The 22,520-nt window shown below is 38.8% G+C and overlaps 1 protein-coding gene across 30 annotated transcripts in view; it reads right to left on the bottom strand.

Annotated features, from left to right (window-relative positions):
* The window catches only part of plekha5 (pleckstrin homology domain containing, family A member 5), a 171,226-nt gene that overhangs the window by 103,188 nt on the left and 45,518 nt on the right, over positions 1 to 22,520 (bottom strand). The window contains exon 1 of one of the 30 annotated variants that reach the window (XM_015352081.2): positions 645 to 887. The exons of the other annotated variants lie outside the window; for them this stretch is intronic. The gene's annotated coding sequence lies outside the window, so the exon portion shown is untranslated. Of the gene's footprint in view, positions 1 to 644; positions 888 to 22,520 lie in introns of those variants that run through there. 30 annotated transcript variants of the gene reach the window in all.

The following is a 22,520-nucleotide window of genomic DNA, read 5'->3' as shown; positions in this document are numbered from 1 at the left end:
TACGTACACGTTTGAAAAGCAGAAAGATATTTATGTAAATCTACTAAAGATAAATCACACATGACATTTTTTTCCTTTAAAACAACAGAAATCAAGGTCAATGTAAAATCAGAAATCCTAAAATATCTACCAAAAAGAGAAAAAAGACCCCTATATATATATTTATATTCAATGAATCAGAATTGATAAAATGCCTTCGAGGATTATTCTACTTATTAAAGTACAGTACTATATTCATGACCTTTTTAAAGTCTGTAAGCAAGATAGTGAGACAGATCCATTTAATTTGACATAAACGGAGTACATTTAATTTACAAATATTATACCACTCCCAGCTCCTGTACAGGCACAAACAGAATGTGCACAGAAATTAATTTGGATGCATTTAAATGTCTTCCATGCCAGCCAATGCACTGGGCGTTAAAACCAGCTCCACAGTACAGTACCTGCTCCTGCAGCCCACTTTCTGTCAAGGCACTTGACTATTTAAAAAAGCCAGGACAACCGTTCATGACAGTGCAAGCCCAGTGGGGCTCTCTAAAAGCTGTCTAGCAGAAAACTTTAACCCAACAACTGCAGCGAACTGAATACAATAATGTGCCTCGGCTTGGTAAACGAGAAGAAAAAAAAAAGATCCCCCTTACCGTCAGCAGCTCCAGCAGAGATCCAGTCACTCTGTCAGAGCTAAAGAACTGAGCATCATTTCCAAAGCTACTGGCTCCCCTGATAAATCACATGCCTTCCTCTATAATGATGACAAAAGGGCAGGTTCTGATCTCTTCCTCCTTGGCTCAATGACAGCCTCGCAAGCCGAGAGGAGTGAAGGATGCTGCTGCAATCTCAATGAAGCCTAGGTGCTCTGTTGTGAGCATGCTCAGTAACCAATTAAAAGAGCTATAGCTTCATCTTTGCATGTAATGGCCTACTTCTTGCAATCCGATAGGGGTGCAAAATCCAATCTGAAATCATTAACTAGAGCAATAAACAAATCTGAACCCCGGTGATAGATATTGATCTCTCCTCCATGGCTTTTCTGAGGACATCTGCTGGACTGTTGTTGCGTGTAATAATTTGTCCTGTTCTATTTATTTAACATCCGTAGGCGGTGGTCACAGGGCTTACAGCAAGCATCTCTGTTTTAAAATTCTAGCTGAACCAGAAAGTATGGCGAGATGTGATGAGAAAATAAGTGGGTCAAAGCGTCCAGAAAAACAAGGCTATGAAAATCTATAAAGATTGAAAGATGAACAATTTTATAACAGTCTATATATTTATGTGTAATAATGTTTATTTTACTTTCTCAAATATTCAGACATCAGGAATCGACAGGGTTAATCTTGTCAGATTCGAAATCTAGAACATTTTCACCTCTAGACTTCTAGTTCAATCCCAGGGAAAGTTAAAATACTTGAAAGCTGATTCTGTCAGATGGGAAGAGAAAAGGAGAACATGGAAACAGTGTAATATGAGCTATAAAACTATTTACTAAGGACAAAACACAACTAGCACTTTAAATGTCACTTGTGCAGCTCAAATACTGAATTAAAAGAGACTTGAAATTGCTCTAATTTCTATGCAACATACTGTAGTGCTGAGAAAGCAGACTCGCACTGATGACAGGCTACATCTCCCAGATGACAACACCATCTAACAATAGCTAGCTCTTGGAGGCCTTGATTAATATGAAGTTCTGCCATATTAAAATGAGCATCCCAAAATGTCATTTCTGCACCCACAGAATAAAAAGCCTTCTTTTGCAAGGTCATACCCATGAGGTACAGCAGGAAGCTAATACCACACCAGATACAACAGCTGCACTTTTAATGTTGCTGTTTTACATTTCACTTTGTCTCTCACATCATGCCGTACATGTCATTTCTTCAAGTCAGCTCTGTTCCTTTTTAATACAGCAGACTTCTGTAATAAATCAATATATGAAAGAAACATTTCCATGATATACTAGTCCGAGAAATTTCAGGTTTTACAAAGTGCAGGATTTTGAACCCAAGCCAAGAACATGTGCTGAGAAAGCATGTTTATGCCAGCCTGCTTAAAGCATAACATTCACTACGTTGATGTTTCAAGCAACACTCAGACCCTCCCCAGGTCTACAGCTTTGCAGAAAAGTTACTAACTAATCTAGGGATTACACTAAAGATGAAGGGAAAGTATGTTTCTCTCCTGTATGTTTTTCCAGCAGCACCAAACACCTTATCTTGGAAAGCAGTATTACCACCTTGCAGACAGACAGTCAGAACTCACAGGGCCGAGCCTCGTCAGTACTGGGACTGAAGATCTCCAAGGAATACCAGCTGTGAGTGGTGCTAAAAGACCAGTAGGTGGTGCTCTTCCCACCAGAACCCAGCACTCCAGTGTGGTGACACTGTGCTTTTTAGCCGAGATGTTACACTGAGGTTCTGAGTAGTCATTTAAATCATTTAATTTGTAGTCATTAATGCATGACCATATGGCACTGCCTGGAAGAGCAAGGGGCAGCACATTTTTTGCAGAATTTCTTTCAGTTTAACAGCAGCCTTAAAATGATCATCATGTCCCATTATCATCAGTGATTCAAGCTGTATAGTCATCCTCGATACAAAAAAAGCTCAACAATCAAACCTTAAATGCAAAACATACATATGACCTTGAAAAACAAATTAATATATAGGAATGAGTAATCCCTTTAAGACAAGTGATAATAGTAAGCTAAGGCTTGACTCAATATATACATCATACTTTCAAATTTTCAAAAGCTATGAATGCTGAAACAGCTACGGTCATTAGTAAAAAACTACAATGAATAATGGAGGCATCACCTCTCTGTAATGTTTTTGTATATTTAGTTGTAAAAATATTCATGAAACATGTATAAATATAAAAAATTAAAATTAACTAAAAAGAATACGTCTGGGCAGAAAGACCCTGACACACTGCAACAGCTGTCTGAAGATAGCCCTTATCCCATATCAAATTCAGCCAGAGCTCAAGCCTTCATCACCACTGTTATTTAATGAAGACGCCCAGCTTCCACGCAGGAGTTTGCCGGCCCGTTTCTGATGGCATACATTCTGGAAAAGTCATTACTGTGGATCTGCCATGGGCAACATTACCTCAGCCCTCATGCATTTGACATCCGATTGTTTCCATAGCGACCGGTTACTACACAACCTTATCGCGCAGGAATAAACCACAAAATCTGAAGTCCGTCAGGGAGCGGAGGAGAGACGGAAAAGCGAGGCTGTGAAACTAATCCCCGGACAGCGGCGTAGCCACCCCTGTGCCTCGTCCTCCAGCTCGAACCCCCAAAGAAAACGACCTCAGCAGGACCGCGCCGAGATTCAGAGCCGCGCCGCTGTATTCACAACCAACAATTCAGTTCCTCTCGAGAACAGTGCATCTGAAGAGTGTACCGCCTGCGCAGGCTTACACTGCAAAGCTCTGGCTGCTCTGCTCTACTCTACTCCAGCAGCAGGAAGGGGTAGTGGGAAACATCAGGCCTCTGCTGTTGTGCACGCTTTGTGGAACATACAAAGCGAACAAGCCGAACTAAATACATGCACTGTATTTAGTTCGGCAGGAATGCACTCAGAGACACAGGTAGGGAGGCAAACTGATAGAAACTGCAAAAAAATGTTTTAAAAAAATCAACCAATTAAAAAAGACCACCAATAGTTTCCACAAATCCAGCTGTGTTTAACTCAAGCAGCCGTAAATACCTTCAACTTAGTTCCAGTCACACCCCTTATAAAGACAAGGTAGGCGGCCAGCTGCTTCGTGTGATGGGAACTGCTAGTAAAACGGAAGAAGAAGCCATGAAGTCCAGCGCTTCCTTCTCACCATGTCCGGGCTCCACTGCCTATAGAGCATAAAACTCTCACGGGCAAAATAAACTTCAAAATCAAACAGTATATTAAAAAGGAACTACAGAAAAAGAAAAGAGGCTGGTGAAACGGGATGATTCAAGTCATCAGCATGTTTATATTTTATTGATATGTTTCGAACATCTTTTTTTTTTTAAAAAAGGCTTTGCGGTCTGGAGCAAGTGGATCAATCTGTTCCACCCAGCAGGTTTCAAACGTGAACTTAAAAAATGCCCTTCTCTTCACTTGGTTTCTTTAAAGGTGGTCCCACCTGTTTAAAACCATAGCTTATAAACACCCTCCCACTACCAGAAGTTTACTCAGTGCCTATCCACGCCGCAAAGTGGAGAGGCTGTAGCTCGGGACAAAGGGAATAAAACGGCGACAAACGGACAGCTGGGTACCGAGCCAGCACTGCACAGTAGCCTGGGGCTTGCGCTGTACGTCGCTGCCTTACACAAACAGATTGAGAGGCTTACATTACACACCCTGTGAAAACACAACCCTCTCTCCACACGCCCCACTCACTGGGCTTCATCGTGCCCCTCCCTGCAGCTGCAGTGCGTGCAGCGCGACTTGTGTTACTGCTCATCTACAAAACATTACAAATTCAGAGGACACTAACCTGATTAATTATAAAGAATAACAACTCTGACCGTTTATTTTATTAACATGACCGTACACTAAAAAAAGAACAGCGACTGTACCTCTTATAAGGTATGAGAACATTCACAAACAAGAGGAAGCTGATTTGTCAGTCAAGCTTGTTTGGTTTGAGCAGCTCATAAAATGATCCGATGATCTCATCCAGTCATTTCTTTAAAAAGCCAGGGTATCAGCTTTAACAACGTAGCTTGTTTCAGCACCCACAACTCATTGTTTAAAGAAGAGCATCCTGTTAAAATGTACAGTAATACAGCACTCGTGTCCGATGGCGAATGTTTCAGTGGACTGAAGGGGTGACTTTGAATGTCTGAATTAGATCCTCTTTTTTCACAACTAAAAAGATTTATATTAATATCATTGCAGATCATTCTTTTTACATCTTAAGAATATCTGGTTAACCTTTCTTTGGACTGCTACCAGAGTAGCCATATCATTTTTGGTATCATGGTAATCAATACTGCATGTAATATTGTGAATTAACTACTGTATAATTTTAACACAACATCCATTAATTTCATTTTACACTTATTAACTTAGCTATATATCCCAATAATATTTGCTTTTTTTCCATATTGTCAAGAAGATGTAAATGATGCACCAACAAACAGCTAAAAAAAAGTTTCTCACACATAGCTCCTGAAGCTTGACGTTTGTAATCTATATTTTTCCATTTATGTTTTTTATTTATCTGCGTTAAGCAATGAAAGCATGGCCAGGCATTCGCCCAATCTTCAATTTGGTCCCCATGTCCTTTCTTTTACAATGTCTACAGAGTTTGTTAATCTTTCTAATTTGACATCCACTGTGACCTTGACTAATTTATGAACTATACCCTAATCAAGATCATCAATACAGCCATGGACCTAATACGTCAACTGTAAATTGCATTCTACCATTGTTTCCATCTTTGCAAAGGAGATAAACTACAAAACAAATCACCAAAGAGATATCTTACTCCTTAGCTTGACATTTAGGGACATTGAAACACAGAGGCACGTGTAATACCAGCAGGACTTCAAGTCACACAATCCATCATTTAGGAAGAAACGGCAGATCAACAGAAAGGAAAAAGCGTGACACCTATTCCTAATCTCAGCATACTTTGTAAAAAGCATTTTAATGTTCTGACTCAAACAGCACCCTGTGCATCAACTTAACTGATTGTGCAATCCACTACAGCACCTCTTAAGACCAGCTCAGTCTGATGAGAGATCAGATAACCAAGTTCTGGAAGATCTGATGTCTATTGGGACTATAAATCAATGATGCATTAATACTGAAAGTACAGGAAGGGCAATTAGAAGAAAGTGGGCAGGTTGTCTTCATGACACGTTATCTTTATAACCAAATATACAGCCGTACAGCTTTTATAAAGATGGATTTGCACATGCACAGCCTGATTAAGGTGAGTGACAGGAAGAAGGCAGCCAGTTCCCTGCCAGAAATGCGAGTGTGTGTGCTTACACTGCAACCGAGAGAGACAGCACTGAAAGACAGGCAGCAGTGTTGAGCTGCAGTCAGGCCCGTGGACTCCTAGCGAAGATCTCGGGTTTGTATCCCAGGTTTGCCGGTGCTCTTGTAACCTTCAATTGGAATTGCTTCATTAAAATTTCCATCTGTATAGATGGAAGCAGAGTAGCTAAAACGGATATACAGTAAATGCAGAACAAATCTATAAAACTCAGCTAAATCATTAATTTCACATACCTTGTTCAAATTGCATCTACAGAATCTGCCAGAAAATAAAATAAGTTACATTTAGCAAACAAGTATTTTAAAAATGCCTAAACTTAAGAGATCGCACTTTATGATTTAGGCCAGAGGGAATCTGACCTTTACTTTATAAGAACAGAACAGATGTACACAAAGTACCCCACAGACTACTTCTTATTCTGTAGCTCACAGACTTCTGCTTTAGCACACTGCTTGCTTTCTGAAACCCCTGCTCCACCCCATCTATGCACAAACACTTAGGGATTACCCTATCTGAAGCCCATAGACTGGAACACAATAAACTATAATGAGATTATGCAATGGTAGAAACTTTTTACCAGGAGGATATTTAAATATTTTGCCTATTTTAACTGGACTGAGAGCTTAAAACTTAGTGCTAATTACTTTGAATAGTCATTGAAAGCTTAGGGTAAGGAAGCTACAGACCACCTACTGACCATTTTTATCCATATGCTGATAAGAGTATACAGCCAGCCAGTGGATTCATGAGAGAATAAACTCACAGGGCCCACATTCAATACCATATTGGAAGGAAAAAAGGAAAGGCAATTAAATATTAATGCTGCTTTAGAGCAGGTATTAGTACTACACCTTAAGCCTAGTCACAGCCAGGAGCAAGAGCTCTTTTGCACTGAACCAAACATCAAGCACTTTTTACACACACTAAATTTGTTTGAACTTTGCATCTTTATTTTAGAAAAAACCCTGTATCTTAACTGTATTGTTATTTCTATTGAGTGTACTTTCTGCAATGGAACTCTTACAATAACATGCGGGACTAAAATATTAGCCCCTTGCTCTTTTACAGGCAGATCCAAACAACAGAGGCTGTGGTGCCAGTCGGAGCAAAAACTAAACCTGCTGCTGCCCCAAGTCTCTTGCGTGATTCCAATTTAAGCCACCTCTCTTGCAGAGGTCCAGAGGTTTGGTTCCTCTCCTCTGTCTCTGTCTGATTGGTGATCTCTTAAGACTCGTCCCTGTTCCCATTATATCAAGTGCAAGAATGAACCCAATAGAAAATCTGCCAGTGGAAGGAGCTGAAAGTTTAGCCACAATGCTTTAGGCTTGGGTTTACCAGGCCTGCTGTGCGAACACTGAGATGTTGTTTTTATTGTGTGCTTGGGAATATATTTCAAGACTGTACTAATATTACTTCCTCCTAACTAGGCCAGATAGCCTATGTGAATCATCACACACCTGTAAAGGGAAGAAAAAGTCTATTATTGTACTTTATGTGACAAGAAGACCAAAACTATTCAAGAATAGTTTTCAAGCAAAACAGCACTGCTTTGCATCTATCATCTTACTGTACAGATTACTCATTTAAAGTCTTTTATAAATCTTAACAAATCTGTAAACTCAGTTAACCTATGGCTTGCCTGCACTTGAAACCCTGATAAGGAGCTTGTGTAACCATGGCTTGCTTTTCAAAGTGTGCTGCACCCCGTTGTCACAGGGGGTCTGAATGTTTCCTAAAAAAACCCGATTCTGGTAAAATTGTTCCCGCCATTGAGTTTCTTGACTTCTTCAGAGCCTGCGGAGATGTTGGGGGAATTAACAGACCATCTGCGTTGGTGTGATTTGTTGAGCGGTTGTGAATTTAAAAAAGAAAGCAGACTACGGGGGTGCGCTGGAATGAATAGGCCCCCTGCTGCAGAATGCTTAATGTCAGGGGTTAGTTTTCGACCAGAAATGAAAGCAGATAAAACTCTCCCTTATTCCATCAGATAGTCTCTGCAAGCTACTGTGAGCCTATTCATCAGTTGTCAAATCCAGTTACGTGGGGGGATGCAATTTCTCCCCACAAACTCCTCAACAAATCAAGCCATTAGCCTGTTAAAGTGAATCTCCTGAGCAGATCTTTCCCTTTTAAACTTTTTTTGAACTCTTATTTACCCAAACCGCAAATAAAAAAAAACAAACACTAGCTCTCAGGTAATGTTAAGACAAAGCTGGATTGGGCTCCGGACAATTCCCACGTAGGAAACGTTTATCCGGTCATTTCACACACTCGCATGGTTGATCACACATGACAGCCAAATGAGATGCCATGTTGAATCGCAATGTCATGCCCCGAGCACTGGAAAGCAAAGAACTTTTCTGGTTACATTTTCTGTGCTATTGTGATCCCCAAATGAGCAGTGTAAGGCTAATAAAATTACTTATACAACTTAACATGTATAAAATAACGAACCCCAAGCATTATACAGTATAATGCATGTTTCTACACTATACATGGATTGCTGCTTCAATTTCTTCAATTTTAAATAGTTCATTTCCATCACCACAATTGGAATTCAGTAGGTTGGAAGGAATTAGTTTGCCTTGATGGGTGGTGGGGTGAAGGGAGGATGTCCTACCTTATTGTGCACTGTTCACTGCTTTTAAAAGTTAAAACACTGGTCACAAACCAAATATTCCAATGCCCCCTAAACATATAACAGTATAGATCTGACAGCCCTCTTCAAAAGACTACTGGAAATGAAAAATTACCATTGATGGAAGCTTAAAAACAAAACAGCAAACCCAAGAAAAACTCTCGACGGTCCATATGTCATGTTTCACATCACAAGCTTACACAAGTGATCATTGTAGCATTCAAACATCTTTAAAGAAAATATTCTGAAGCCCTAAACTTTAGTTATCAGGTCTGTAATACAGCTTCATCACCATAATACAACACTGTAACTATAACACAGAATCTCAGCCATAGTTCAATTTGTATTTTCATCTTTTTCAGCACACTGAAGGAATATAATGCATATGTAAACTATGCCAAAAAGTGTAAATGAGCCACAATTGTTTAGTAATTCTTAAACTCACATACTGTATTATCATCATACTTTAGACTTTTAAACTAGAATAGTTCTTACCTGAAAAGCCACTAATGACTACTTGGGTAAAAACAGACAAATCAAATCAACTGCTTTCGCAATATTTATTTTAAATATACTCAAACTCATGGCGATAAAATTAACCCAGCAGCAAAATCTTCATTCATTATTTAATGATGCTACAAATAGATGTACAAGCAGAACAGAAGCACAAACAAAAGAACAAAACTCAAACTATAAATACCTTAATAACCCATATAATTTATACTGTGTTATGCGAGTTTCTCACGTTCAACACTGATTGACTACAGCTTGAGAATGTCATCCGCCAGTTTCCTGAACCTGGGTATGCGCTCCAGAAACATCATTGGATTTGCTTGGTCCAGATCCCACAACCTTTGTGTAAAGGTAATTGTACCTCCTGTTCTGGTTTTAAATACTTTCTTCTTGTGTTCTTTGGTTTCACTGTTAATTCCCTAAATGCCCACAGGGCTGCCATGATCTCCAAATCTGGGGATTTTGAAACAGGTCCTCTCATAGTTTAACGCTGTTCAAGATGAAATCGGTTCAGACTGTCAGTGTAGGACATGTGTTGTACACAATCTTCTAAAGGAAGGGCATTGTACAATCTTTACATAACAAATGTCCTTTGAAATACAACACTTTATTTTAACACCACCTTTTTATTGCTTTCCCAAATGCCAGTCTTTCACAGGTAGCTTCTTCAAGCTCAATGCTTCTCATTCTAGATCTTGCCTATGGTTTGTTCCTGCCATTTGCATTTAACACTTCTTTACATTAAACCTCATTTGCCAGGTGTTCACCTAGTTTCAAATTTAAACTTCCTTTGAAACTTCTACAGTGTGCAAACACCTATTCTGGTATCATCTGAAAATTGCATGTGCTTCTAATTATACCAGAATCCAGGTCATTAATACTTTTCTTCTTAATTTGTATCAACACAAACTCAGTACAATTAATGTGGTTCTGCACAGCTGTCAGAAGTCTCATTGACACACACATACTGTATTTAGAAACATTCACTTTTGTGTGGAATGCTGGTATTCAATCTATTTATTCAATACACACAGTTTGACTGCCGTTTCTACAGAGTACGATTATCAAGTGGAATTTAGTGAATATGTGAATATGAGCTCAGAAGATAAAAGGGTAAACCTGTTAAAGACTGCCCTCAGCTGGCCACACAACATAGCATCTGGGCAAATCATGCAAAACTGAACAGCTTGCACTTAAAAAAACACATGCATTTTGAGAAGTTGTTTTGACAAGAACAAAATCCAACATTTAAATGGTAAGAAATACTGACAGGGAACTTTTTTTATTCCATGCATTACCATGAACACTGCAAAATACAGAAAATATCACAAAGCACTTCAGCATATTAACAGTAGCTGTAGTACTTAATTACTAAACTGCAGGGATGTTAAGAAATTACATTACATCCTGAAATTGCAGGCTCACATACTTTTGGCTGCATATCCAAAAACACTGCTAAATGAGACTTAAAATTATAGGTTGAAACAATAAACCACTGTACTAAATCCCAGATAAAAGAACGAGCAGTTTTTATTCCTGACTTTGAAGCCTTCCCAAATGAAGCATATTCAGCAGGTCACTTTTCAAAGGGATATAGTTCGCGGTTGCACAGAAATTAACATGAATGCCCAGTCCTATTCAAGAGACATGTAGCCCCAGAGGAGCACATCACACATCAGCTGGACTAACTGACTAAAGAAGAAAGTTACATTCCCAGCCTACGCTCCAAAACCATCATTATTCACCAGAAAAATCCACACCCCTCTCTTCTGTCGATCTTCTTATTATCTGTTTGCCTTCAAAAACACATGGAAAGGTACACAAACATACTGTATAAATGAACAGGTCATCAGAGACAGATCATAAGCATGATTTATTACAAAAGGTATTTTTTAAAATGAAAAATTTAATATATGCAACACTTATGAAAAAGTATAAATAGCAGAAAGGAAAAATAATTGCATTCCAGACATACTTCATAAATATTGCATAAAGTCCTTTGAATCTGTAACGCATAATGAAATAATCCAGGGAAAACTGCAAATCAACATTGCTGGAGCGATCGAACATGGAATGATGGAATGTCAGTGGAATTCCCAAGTTCATTTTATAGAAATACAGCTGTAATGGACCCTTCAGAATATTTATATCCTTCATAAAAAAACAGCAAAATGTTAACGCAATCTTGAAATGACTGCTTCACTGGAGATACTGCCTGGCTTGAAACGAAGTGACTCGTCTCACTCACTGAAAGGCAGGGCTTCTTGAAATAATAGCCGGGTCTTTCATGAACCCACAAGAAATAATGGTCAGGCAGGTGCGTACAAGTGCTTTGGGAGAGCAGAAACCGCATCGGAAAAGCCCACGGCTATCAGCCTGGCAAAGACAGCCTGCCAGCGAAGGAGTGAAGAAAAGAGGCCTATAGAGGTCTCCCTCTGCCTAAGGTTCTGCAGTGGCACAGAGACACACAAACACATCTGCATTTTTAAGGAAAGGAACAAGTCGAGGTTAATTCCACACTGAGAAGTAGCAAGAATGAAGAAAAACTTGTTTCCGCAGTTGGGCCGCTTCACGTTTGAAGGCTGAATAAAGGTCCACAGTTGAAGTGCTGATTTTAATTTCCATTTTTAAAGCACAGAACGAACCTCGGCTTGTTCCTCTGCAGCTTGCAAGGTGACAGTACTACCCCACTCCAACCTCTGCATTTTATACACAAAGTAAGCGTATAAATGAAACATTACATTTCTCACATAAATATGCAAACTTACTGTTTAAGTATAATATCTCAAATGGAGGAGAAGGTTCATTTTACTTAAAATCCTGTCATATGTACGTTTATAGCTCTTCAACAGGAGAGCCAAGTCAAATTGATCTTAGAAAAACAGAAATAACTCTTTTACGACAGATGATAAAAGTGGTACCAGCCGAATAAATGACTACTCTTGAATAAATGTCTTCCTGAATTTATTTATTGCCAAGGAAAATGCTTCTGTATTTCTTTCAGGTTCTATCTTTCACTTTTGTTACAGAAAGCTTTTAATTAGATTGGAGGAAAAGAAAAAAATCTCTCCAGTAAAGTTTAATGATGCACACAAAACTTAGATGCTTGTGGACAAAACGTTATATAAATGAGAGGTAATAAAGAAAATGAAATTTGATTAAAAAAAGCTCTACAGAAGATACTTAGATAAGCATTTATACAGAGAGGAGTTATAATGAAGGGGGAAAAAAAAGAAGTGTTTGAAAAAGGCAATGTTGTAAGCCAAAGGAAACGCAATATTCTTTTTTAAAGATTTAAGACAAAAGTTTGAGTTAACTGGAGTGAGCTTCAAATGTTCTTTCTAAACCCAATAAGTGAACTGAGATTTTTTTACAAAATACAACAATTTAAAATCGTGCATTTCTGTGCATTTCATAGATTAAGCAGACTTATGCTTAGGCCTTTCTGCCTCCTGCAGGCTACGAAGTGTAATTACAGCACTGGTCTCTTCAATTTGACTTATGAACTTTCATTAAAGTAAACCAAGAATACACTTTGAATTCAATGTAAACAATTAATATAAAGAAAAAAATGTACAGCAAAAGCAATAAATCAATTTCCCTATTTCATCAACACCAAAGTAATTTTTAAAAACAAACTAGTACAAATATTGAATAGTGCTTTTAATAATGAAAACTGCAAGCATGCCTTCTGTTGATACAGAGGACCTGGAGTACTAGATGTTTTATATCAATCAGCAAGAAAGCAATTTTCAAACAGATCAATTTTCACTAAATTACTGAAATCAGTTTCTTTTGAGATCAAGCAATGGAAATGCTGCAGCAAACATAAGGAAGGAGAATGGATGCAATAGGATTATATTAAGACAACAAAGCCCAAGTGAAAACCACAAGTAAGGTTTTCCATTGCCAATTAAGTTAAACAAACCTAAGCAGTAACAATGAGCAGGAAGCCTCTTTTTTCCTTTCACACTTACCACAATGCTTACATCATTTCTGCTGCGGACTCCGGACAGAACAGTTCATCCCGGGATCAAACCCTTGAGCAAAGAGAGCCGCTCAGATTGCTCCTTGGAGTGTCTAGCTCAATAAAAGGGATTCTATGTTATCACTGTAAATTGGCATTTGTTCGCAATTGACTTCTGTGGGATAATAAAGATATTCAGTAGACATTCAACTGACAGTGGTGTCAGACACAGACCCATCTGATCGGACATGGTCAGAGGCTAGCCCAGCCCCCCATGGGGAACACCAGTGGTCAGCGGTCAATGCACAGAAAGCCTCAGTTCTTGGGGAGGATTTTTTTTATGGTTACGTACAGAAATTCTGATTTGTTTTCGCTACACAAAGATAAAGAAAAGATGGAACCTTGCGCCAGTGAGCACGGCTACTGTAAATCAGGTGTAATCGTCATGGTGATTACATCTTAAAACGTAGGTAGCTTGACAAAACCATCATCAGGAAAAAATTTCCAGTCACGGTAACTTTGTCCCCTACTGACATTACACAACAGCATGCAGATGCATAGCCCTGCGGACAACGTAGCCTAAGCGTTAAACAAGTACCACTAGTTTAAAGATTTTGTTTATCAGCATACAGTACATTTCAAACCTCTTCTGGTTCTGTGACTGAATGCTTAAGTTGTGCTTTATGTGGGAGCAGAGACAAAAATGCAACCACCACATACTGTAGATCACCAGAACTTCAGGATTCTTATTTTGAGCTACACACTTACTTGTAAGTCTTCCAATCCCACACCTTCAAAGTTTATATATAGAAATAAAGTGTATTTTTTGAAAATGCAAGAACTCCGCAAACCCTAGAGAATCTTCAATAAACTATGAGCAGATGAGAGTAATTCACTAAGTGATTTTAAAATAGTGATTTAAATTAAAAGATACTGTAAGCGATTTGAAAAAATACCCATGATCGTTATTATAAAATTAACCTTACACAAAGGGTGTAAGGTACTGTACAGCACCTTTTTATATTGAATGTATTTTGTACATTTTGACAGAAAATAATAAAAATGGACTCCTTTCTTGAAAGAAATGGCACAACTCCTGGTTAAATTACATTCCACAAAGTTGTAATAATTCCTATGAAGTTTAGAAAATTACTTCATATTCTTCATGTTCATAATCTACCTTTCACATGTCCAAGCAGAAAGTTCATGTGTAAACTGCTATCTGTTGGGCAGCTCCAAGCTGGCACACTAATCATTATTTTTTTGCAGGGCATCCAAGAAGAGAACTAAAATATTTGCTGAAATGGCGATTTGCAGCAACGCGCATATTGCATGCCTTTTGCCTTTCAAAGCCAAAACTTGGATTTTTTTTTCTCGTGGATGCAACCAGCAGGAAGCCCAAGAAACAACCCCACAAACGCCTCTGGACGTCAGTGACGGAGCAGTTCCCTCGGCTTTGGAATTTTCCAAGGAGCAGGTGAGATGACTCACGAGTCACCCCACACCTTTCACCTGGATCGGGGGGGGCCGTAGTGCTGGATAAACCCTCAAAACGCTCCTGCTGTTTCTATTAAACTGAGATCACATTTTCATATCGTCTCGCTGAATGACACAAAAAAGTCTGGAACTAATTCTTCTCCAGACTGTCACCTTCACCTGCAATTGGTTATAAATGTAATCAGTGTAATGTAATCCTTTCACAATTATGCTAAATATGCCAAGACATTCGGTCTGTTCAATCCTAGAGAGAACAAAGGCCTACTGTTTTACCAATGTAAAAAAAAAAAAAAGAGGTTGGTGAACTTCGAATTGGTTAGCTTGTTTCCTTCAGCACTAGTGTCTCTTGCCGTGATGCAACCGGACTGAAGTGGAAGGAGTATAACTCGACAAACAGGCTACTATAATGACTCAGTGAGAACAATGAACTGAGTTATTATTTTCTGATCCAGTGGGAAAACCACAATGATGAGTAAAACGTTTTGACACCTGGCTGATTGTTAAATCCAGAACTGGTTGGTCTTGAATGGAATCGACATCATTTATACAGGCCTGTAGAATAAAGTATCGTAAAAACCCCGCAGTGGAGAAAGTGGTGAAATCAGATAGGATACCCAGGCTTACAAGCCCAAGAGCACAATCTGAAAACGATACGGCACTACAGTAGTCTTGAGTGGGTGTGATACACAGCCAATCTGCTTTCACGGCTGACACTTGCACTCAAGTAAAGCCACTCATACAAGCCACATGGAGTGAGAAACCACAGTACAGTACATGACGGCCCACAGCGACGGCACTCTTGGACAGTCATGTACCCTGGGGTTAGGAAACAGCCCAGAAGGCCAGGCAACCCAGACAGCAACCAGTACCTCACCAGAGTACAGCTACTAAAAATGGCAATGCAAAGCAAACAGGATAATACTCTTCCTCTATCTAGCCTATTTAAAATGTCTTGAACTTTTGACCCAGAGTGTCACGTGTTTTCTCTTTAGTCCTTTCTTAGTATCTTGAAATTTACTCTTCATAACTCAAGAATTGCTTAGGAATTTAGCAGTAAAATAGCAGAAGTACAACACTGCACTTCAGCAGTGGTCGTTAACAATAACCCCCAACAGTGCCAGCTTCTGAAAGCAGCAGTAGTGTAAGTCTCTCAAAAACAGGTGCTATTAGAGACACATGTCCCAGATTACTTTCTTAATACACCCAGTTTATAAAATCAGGATTTTATTGAAAAATGCACCGGATTTTAAGGTTTTCCTGAGTTTGAAGTGCCGGAATGAAACCGTGAATAACACCACACGCATCTGCTTTGCGGCTTCATCACGATGAAGTGATCCATCTTGAATGATACGACCTGCCATTTCAGGTACAAAGTGTTTTACAATGCAAAATGTTACTTCCATTACTTTTTAATGTTATTTTACAGTACATCATAGTTCTTTTCCAGGAGTTTTAAAATCCAGGTTTTAGGGACTGTAAAAAATAAAAAATGTATTAACCTTTTTTTAGGGGTATATGCAAATCAAATGGACAAAAAACCTTAATCCTGCAGAATAGTCACTCTATTAAGGTTAGACCACAAGACAGTTATTTAACACCAACACAAATAAGATTTAGTTGAGTGCTTTTTACTACAACAATCACAATAAATTGTCTAAGACTATCATTAGACACTTATGTGTCTTTGTAATGACTCAGTTTTGACAAATGATGACTTTGTGGACTGAAAGATTTTTTTTCCTCAAGAGAAAATGATATCCAGTCAAAGGGCAAAGAGCTATTCTCTGATGCGCACTGCATCCAATATAACAAGGATTGAAACTAAAATTCAAAATTTCACAAACTTTAGAGCATAATCTGTACTAAAAATATGTTTTAACGGAACAGACTGTTCTACAAGGGTTATACTTATGCCTCATAACTTTGTAGCTTCAGATTTCAAAATTCTAATGAGATTGATAAAGCATAGTTAAAAAATAATCAAGAAAATTCCTGCAAAACGTGGATGTCTAAAAACGCTATCATTGTAAAACTGGGGTTATAAATCAACCACTAAGTACCAAACGGAAAAGACAGGCCCAATAGCCTCCTCTCACTTGTTACAAATCTTATGTTCTTAAATCCCAACAGCTACATAATTCATTTTGTCGTAACCCTGATCAAACTCACCATAGCATAAATTTCATTATAATAAGGTAGTACTGTAATAAAGTCATGTCTGCTTCTAACACGTGGACAGTTGGATATAATGCGTGGATAGAAGTGAATTTTTATGTAGTAATGGTCAAAGGAATCTAAATAACATTCGATCAGCAAAACCTACAGCTAACTGCTTTAACAGCTGAAAAAAAAAAATGTCTAAAAACCGCCTTTAGCATCATGGCTGTTAAACTGTTTGCAGTTTCCAGGGGTGTGTGCTCACCAAAATTGTAATTCTGTGGTGAAGGCCTATCCACAGGAGCTTGTACCAGCTAGTTAATTGCATCATCACGCTGTAATTAAAGTGCTGCATCATATGGAGCTGAAAGACTCTGGTGTCTACTAGCATGTGAAACACAATGTGATAAAGGCATTTCATTAACCTGTCCAGGATCTCCATTAACCCTCTACCACTTGAGCATTGTCAAATAATTGAAAAGACAAAAGCCAACCATACTTTATCCTTAATAAGCAGAGTAAAATCTTTAGTTAAAAAAAAACAGAACATTACTAAGATTATACATGTTATAATACAACAGCCAAAAGAATACAATGGGAAACAGACTCGATATAAAATCTGAAAAAAAAACAATCACAAAAGGTCCAATACATAAGGTTTTGATATAAAATCAATATTTTCCAACTAATTTAATTCATTCTTTTCTGTTCAATCTATATGGAGTTCATATCAGCAATATACCCTTCTCCTACAGGATTAAAATGCCAAGGGACAGCTGTACATCGCCTAAATGTACTTCTTCCTGTACCCATAATAACTGTACTCCTACACCACTACGTACACGACAACAGAATGTAAGCCAAAATTGTACTTAAAACTGTACTACTTGTACTATTTACTAATCGCCATATTATTTTTGCACTGTTTTTGTCCTGTCTGTATACTTTTCTCTGTGTATTTGCACAGTTTTTGACAATTCTGCACTGGCACCATACTGTTGTTTACATTGTTATTGCATTTCTGTCTATTGTTTTGTATGCTGTTCTATTAATATACTTCACCTGAGAGACTCACGAGAAAACACTTTTCACCATGCAAACATGTAAGTATAAACGACAAATAAAGTGGAATTGAATTGAGTTGAATGTTCAGAATGGTGTCCCACCAACCCGGGCACCTGAGCTTCACCTGCTGACCAAACGTTTGCCACCTGAAGCAGATCCACATCTGTTTAAAACATGAGAAGACACCTGGGTCACAGAAACAAAACCTCCTTTACTGACTCTGCCTTTAGTCATTCTAATGGGCCTGCTGCTTCTTGCCCAATAGGAAGACGGAGAAGGAAGGGCCTGGGAACGTTCTCACGGCAGCCACGGCCTTCTCCCCTTATCCCGCTGACTTTGCATGACATCACCACCCCGCCGCCCACGCGGGTGTGACAGGGCAACGAAGGCTGACGAAACAGACTCCGCTGCTGCCAGGATCTCCTGCTGTCTACACACCCACACGGACACGGGCAGCCGAGGTTCAAGCCAACAGGCACAACAACAAAAAATATCTCGTCTAGCCCTCCTGAACGAATGTGGTTTCAAAGGTTTATAAAATCGATGCTGTATTAACAAGAAAGATTCATCTCTTATTAGTGCACATGAGCTACAGTACTTGCTGGCAGCAGCTGATGGATTTCAGTTTTATTACACTTTTTAACTGTTTTTTTTCCCCGTTTCTGGCCATACTGCGTCTCTTCAATACCTCTGTTTTTTTTCCCCCAACGCAGACAATGTAGTTCCCTCCATTCATTAAACTGTACTGAGTTTCCACATTTGTACTTTTAATTTAACTCGTGTAAAAGACTAGTTGGTGAATACCAGGCTCATCCCAGGATTCTGAACCGTGACGTGTAACACCATGTACATGAACATCTTTTAAGGAAAGCTTTACCTTGTAAGCAGAATTCAAGCAATTACGGTAACTCTCTTTAACAAGAGAGGATGTGTAGTTACTGTAAGTCCAGGTTCTAAAATTCATTACTAGGAGGCAAACAAAAAATAAATAAAGGGTAGGGCTCTAGTTCCTTCACTCTCAACTCTACAGCCAGGGTCAGTCCTGGAAATAGAAGTTCAATGTTAATGCTCCCCGGCATGAAAATCAGCACTAGCCTCTGGCTGTCAAATAAACTATTGTTTTTGTATATATACAGTAGCAGGCTCACAATTAAATTAACCACTTCCCTTTCCCAACCTCTGGGAAGTGCACAGAGGAAGTCATTATCATCCAGCGTAAGAAAGCTTTGCAATTATGAAAAAACTGGAAGTGAGCGAGTATTCTTTACTAAACACTGCCATTGGAGACGTAGTGAATGTTGATCGAGCCACATTAGTATGCTTTGCCAAAAGCAAGCAGAAATTTACAGTCAAAGCACAATTTCAATTAAGCTGCATTTCAAACTACTTGATTAGTACCCACTTTACCACACCCCTGCTGTGTCACGGTAGAAAGCTACAGAATCTTAATTATGCTTTAAATTACAGGCAGGGTCAAGTACACATACAGGGTCTTCCTGCACCCCGGACCACCAAAAACAAATGCAATGCAACAACCTAGCTTTCCTGCAGTCCCTCTATGCCTACAGTATAAATATCAACTGTCTGCATGACGCAGAAGGCCAAGATCCCACACTCACCAGTGCATATCTGAGCTCTGTTGGGGCCTGGAATTATTGTCAGGGCTGCATGCCTTTCCACTGTAGTATGGCAGGGCTCAGAATTTATATTAAATAATCCTTCTACTTTTTTCCCCTACCAACACAATTTGACACTTTCCTCACATACTTAATGAAAAAACAAGGGATCAGATCTAAAAAAAATACAAAATGTCCCCTGCATGAACTTACTCCTGCTGTATGTTGGGAAAAAAAAGCTTCATCTGTAATAAGGACTGTGAAAAGATTTTATTTATATTAATTTATTCTTATACAAAATACACAATATCCACAGTTAAAAGACAGAGTTCCAACAGCTTGAACTGGTGCTGTTTAAAAAAAAATGTTTTAAAACTTTATCATGAAATGGTGCCAGGTTTATGGGCAATACAGCACTTGCTCAATGAGCTCTCTTAGTACCACATTATGCAGGTTGGAGAGTCTTCATTACCCTTTACCTGTTTGTGCAGCATAAGGCAAAGGGGAATGAAACAGGTGTATTTTTCTGCCACCTTTCATCTCAAACACGTGTTATATTTTCTAGCAGCTCCAGCACATAAATTGAACATTCTTGGCTTTTCCATGAACCTAAAAAATGGATCAAAGCAGACAGTGGATGGTACCATGAAGTATAGTTAATGCCATTATGTTGGAGTATTCAGGAGAAAGGCATATAAGCAATACCACCCACAAAATTTTAAATTATTCCTTATTACAAAATGAACCAGATATCTTTTAACACCTTATGGCGTGCATCATTAACTGTAAATGGTGTGCTGGAAATGCTTTTGGGTAAGAGCCGTGTGATGTTAAAAGCTACATGGTTTTGTAAAACATAAAATGTATGCAATAATAAAGAAAAAAATAATTTAGTTTCACAAGGAGAAGTAAAACATTTTAGTGTATTGAAAAAAACTCTCCAGGCAACCTTTAAATCCACTCTTTGTGACAATTTTTGTGTTCAGATAATATGGAGTAGCTGTTAGAATTAGGCTCCTGTGCCAGTGGCAATTTTGGTAACTGCATACTAATGCACAAGTAACATTATATACATTTTTGTTTTGCTTGAGTCATGTATCATTAGTTGTGATGTACTGTAGGACTGTTTTAACAAACAAAAATCCATTCTCCCCAAGGTCTAGATCAAAACAAGAAACACCCCGGATCCCAAAGAACATGGCTTCCCTCAAGCAGAAAGACGAGCAGCATCTTGAACAGCAAAGCAGTATTTTCAGTAAACTACACTCCTCTCACCTCGATGCCATTCTGTAGACCACTTCTGCAGAGTTTATGCAGAAAAAAGAAAGCACAGACCCAGGTAAAAGACAAAAGCTCTCCACTAACAACAGTGCAAACAAATTACCTACAGATTTCAAATCGAAAAGAGGTAAAGAATGAGAAAACTGATGCACAGCAGCAACTAAAATGTAACAATGACAATTTCTGACCAATAAAAGGGTTAGCATATAGGGTCTGCAAATTGTGTGCGAATGCGTCTGAGACTAGACTGTGTGGATGTGCATAAATAAAGGCTCAACGCCAGTGTCATGCTGACATCCCAAGACAGCACGTGATATAATTTGTCCTGAATGAGAAAATTAAACTGATATTTATTCATAAGCTATTAAGCACTTGCTTAGAATCCTGAAAGCCAATAAAACTAGCTTCAGCTCTCACAGTATGTAGCAGTCTGCTGTGTTTTCTCTATATGCTCCTTTGGGGGGACGGTGCTGTCCTGTCATCATAGTGTAAAGGGGTTTGAAGGAGACTGAAACTCCCAGCAATGTCAGAATTATGTCACCTGCCCAGATTAACAGGAGAGTTACACCAAACCATATAACTAAAGCAAGTCTTTCCATATTTCACCTCATCTGCACAGGTAAACTTAAAAAAAAAACACTCTTTTCAGATCCATTAACCTTTTCACAACCATAACTGTTGTGATTAAGGAACATTCGAAGTGCCAGGCCATGACATTTTTATTAATTAGAGGTTAAAGCACAAATTTAACTTTACCGTAACCACTTTGTTCCATTTTTAAAACCAGAATAATGACCCTTTGATATTTGAAATGGTTTCAATATAGTAGCATTAAAGTGCAGTTCATGTACTGTACCTTATGTACGTACATGTTGCATATTAAAAAAACAACAGTTAAAAAAATCCAATGTTCACTCATCACAGATACTGTAGGTTTCAAGTCTCTTGATGTGCAAAGTAAAATAAAAATACTTCTTGACTCTAGAGTACAGGAATCTGTACTGGAAGCAGTTTTTGATTTCACAGATTCAAACATTCAGATTCAAAGCATGCAACAGTGAAATATCCATGGAAATTTAAAAAGACTGTCTCATCTCGGGCTGGTGATTAGCTGAAAGGATACCTAGACGCTTGTCCCCATCTTACACAGGTACCTTAAGTGCAAAAAATAAAGAGCACTCCAGATTCCAACATACGAACATGACCTTTGCACACAGTCTAAAGCCGTCACAACAAAGCACTGAAAGCCTGGTGCCATTCATAGAATAGTAACGGAGTAAATAAGCCTTAAGATCAGTCAACCGTGCAAAAACACTTCTGTAAAAAGGGGAAAAGGCCACACAGGAACGTGTGCAGCTAATGGAAATGCAGAAAGTAAGTCAGACCTTTTACTGCACACAATTGCCAGGCAGGTGGAAGGACGTGATACAGTTCAGGTGGTGATGCAAATGCAATGTCTGCTGCCATTCACAAGGGCAGGCCAAAAAAAAAAAAACTCCTACATGAAATTCAACATTGCCTGCAAGCACATAACCTAAATGGAAAAAACAAGACCCAGATTGCACCTTTACTGACTGTGCTAGGAGAGGCCAGCAGGTCAAGGAGCTTCTGATCCCTCCAGAGTTCTTCTACCAGATCAGAAGCAGCTCGGGCTTGCAACAGAATAGGGATTATACATCATTTAAACACCTCGCTCCAACCTCATACATATTTCCAGTAGCCCTGACACCTGGAGATCTGACATCTTCAGAAACCTCTTCAAATACTTCGGATGCTACTATAAAGA

Source organism: Lepisosteus oculatus, chromosome 7, assembly GCF_040954835.1.
Source record: "Lepisosteus oculatus isolate fLepOcu1 chromosome 7, fLepOcu1.hap2, whole genome shotgun sequence".
NCBI classification, from domain to species: Eukaryota; Metazoa; Chordata; class Actinopteri; order Semionotiformes; family Lepisosteidae; genus Lepisosteus; species Lepisosteus oculatus.
Note: the sequence above shows the minus strand (reverse complement) of the source record. Positions and strands in the feature narration are given on the sequence as shown.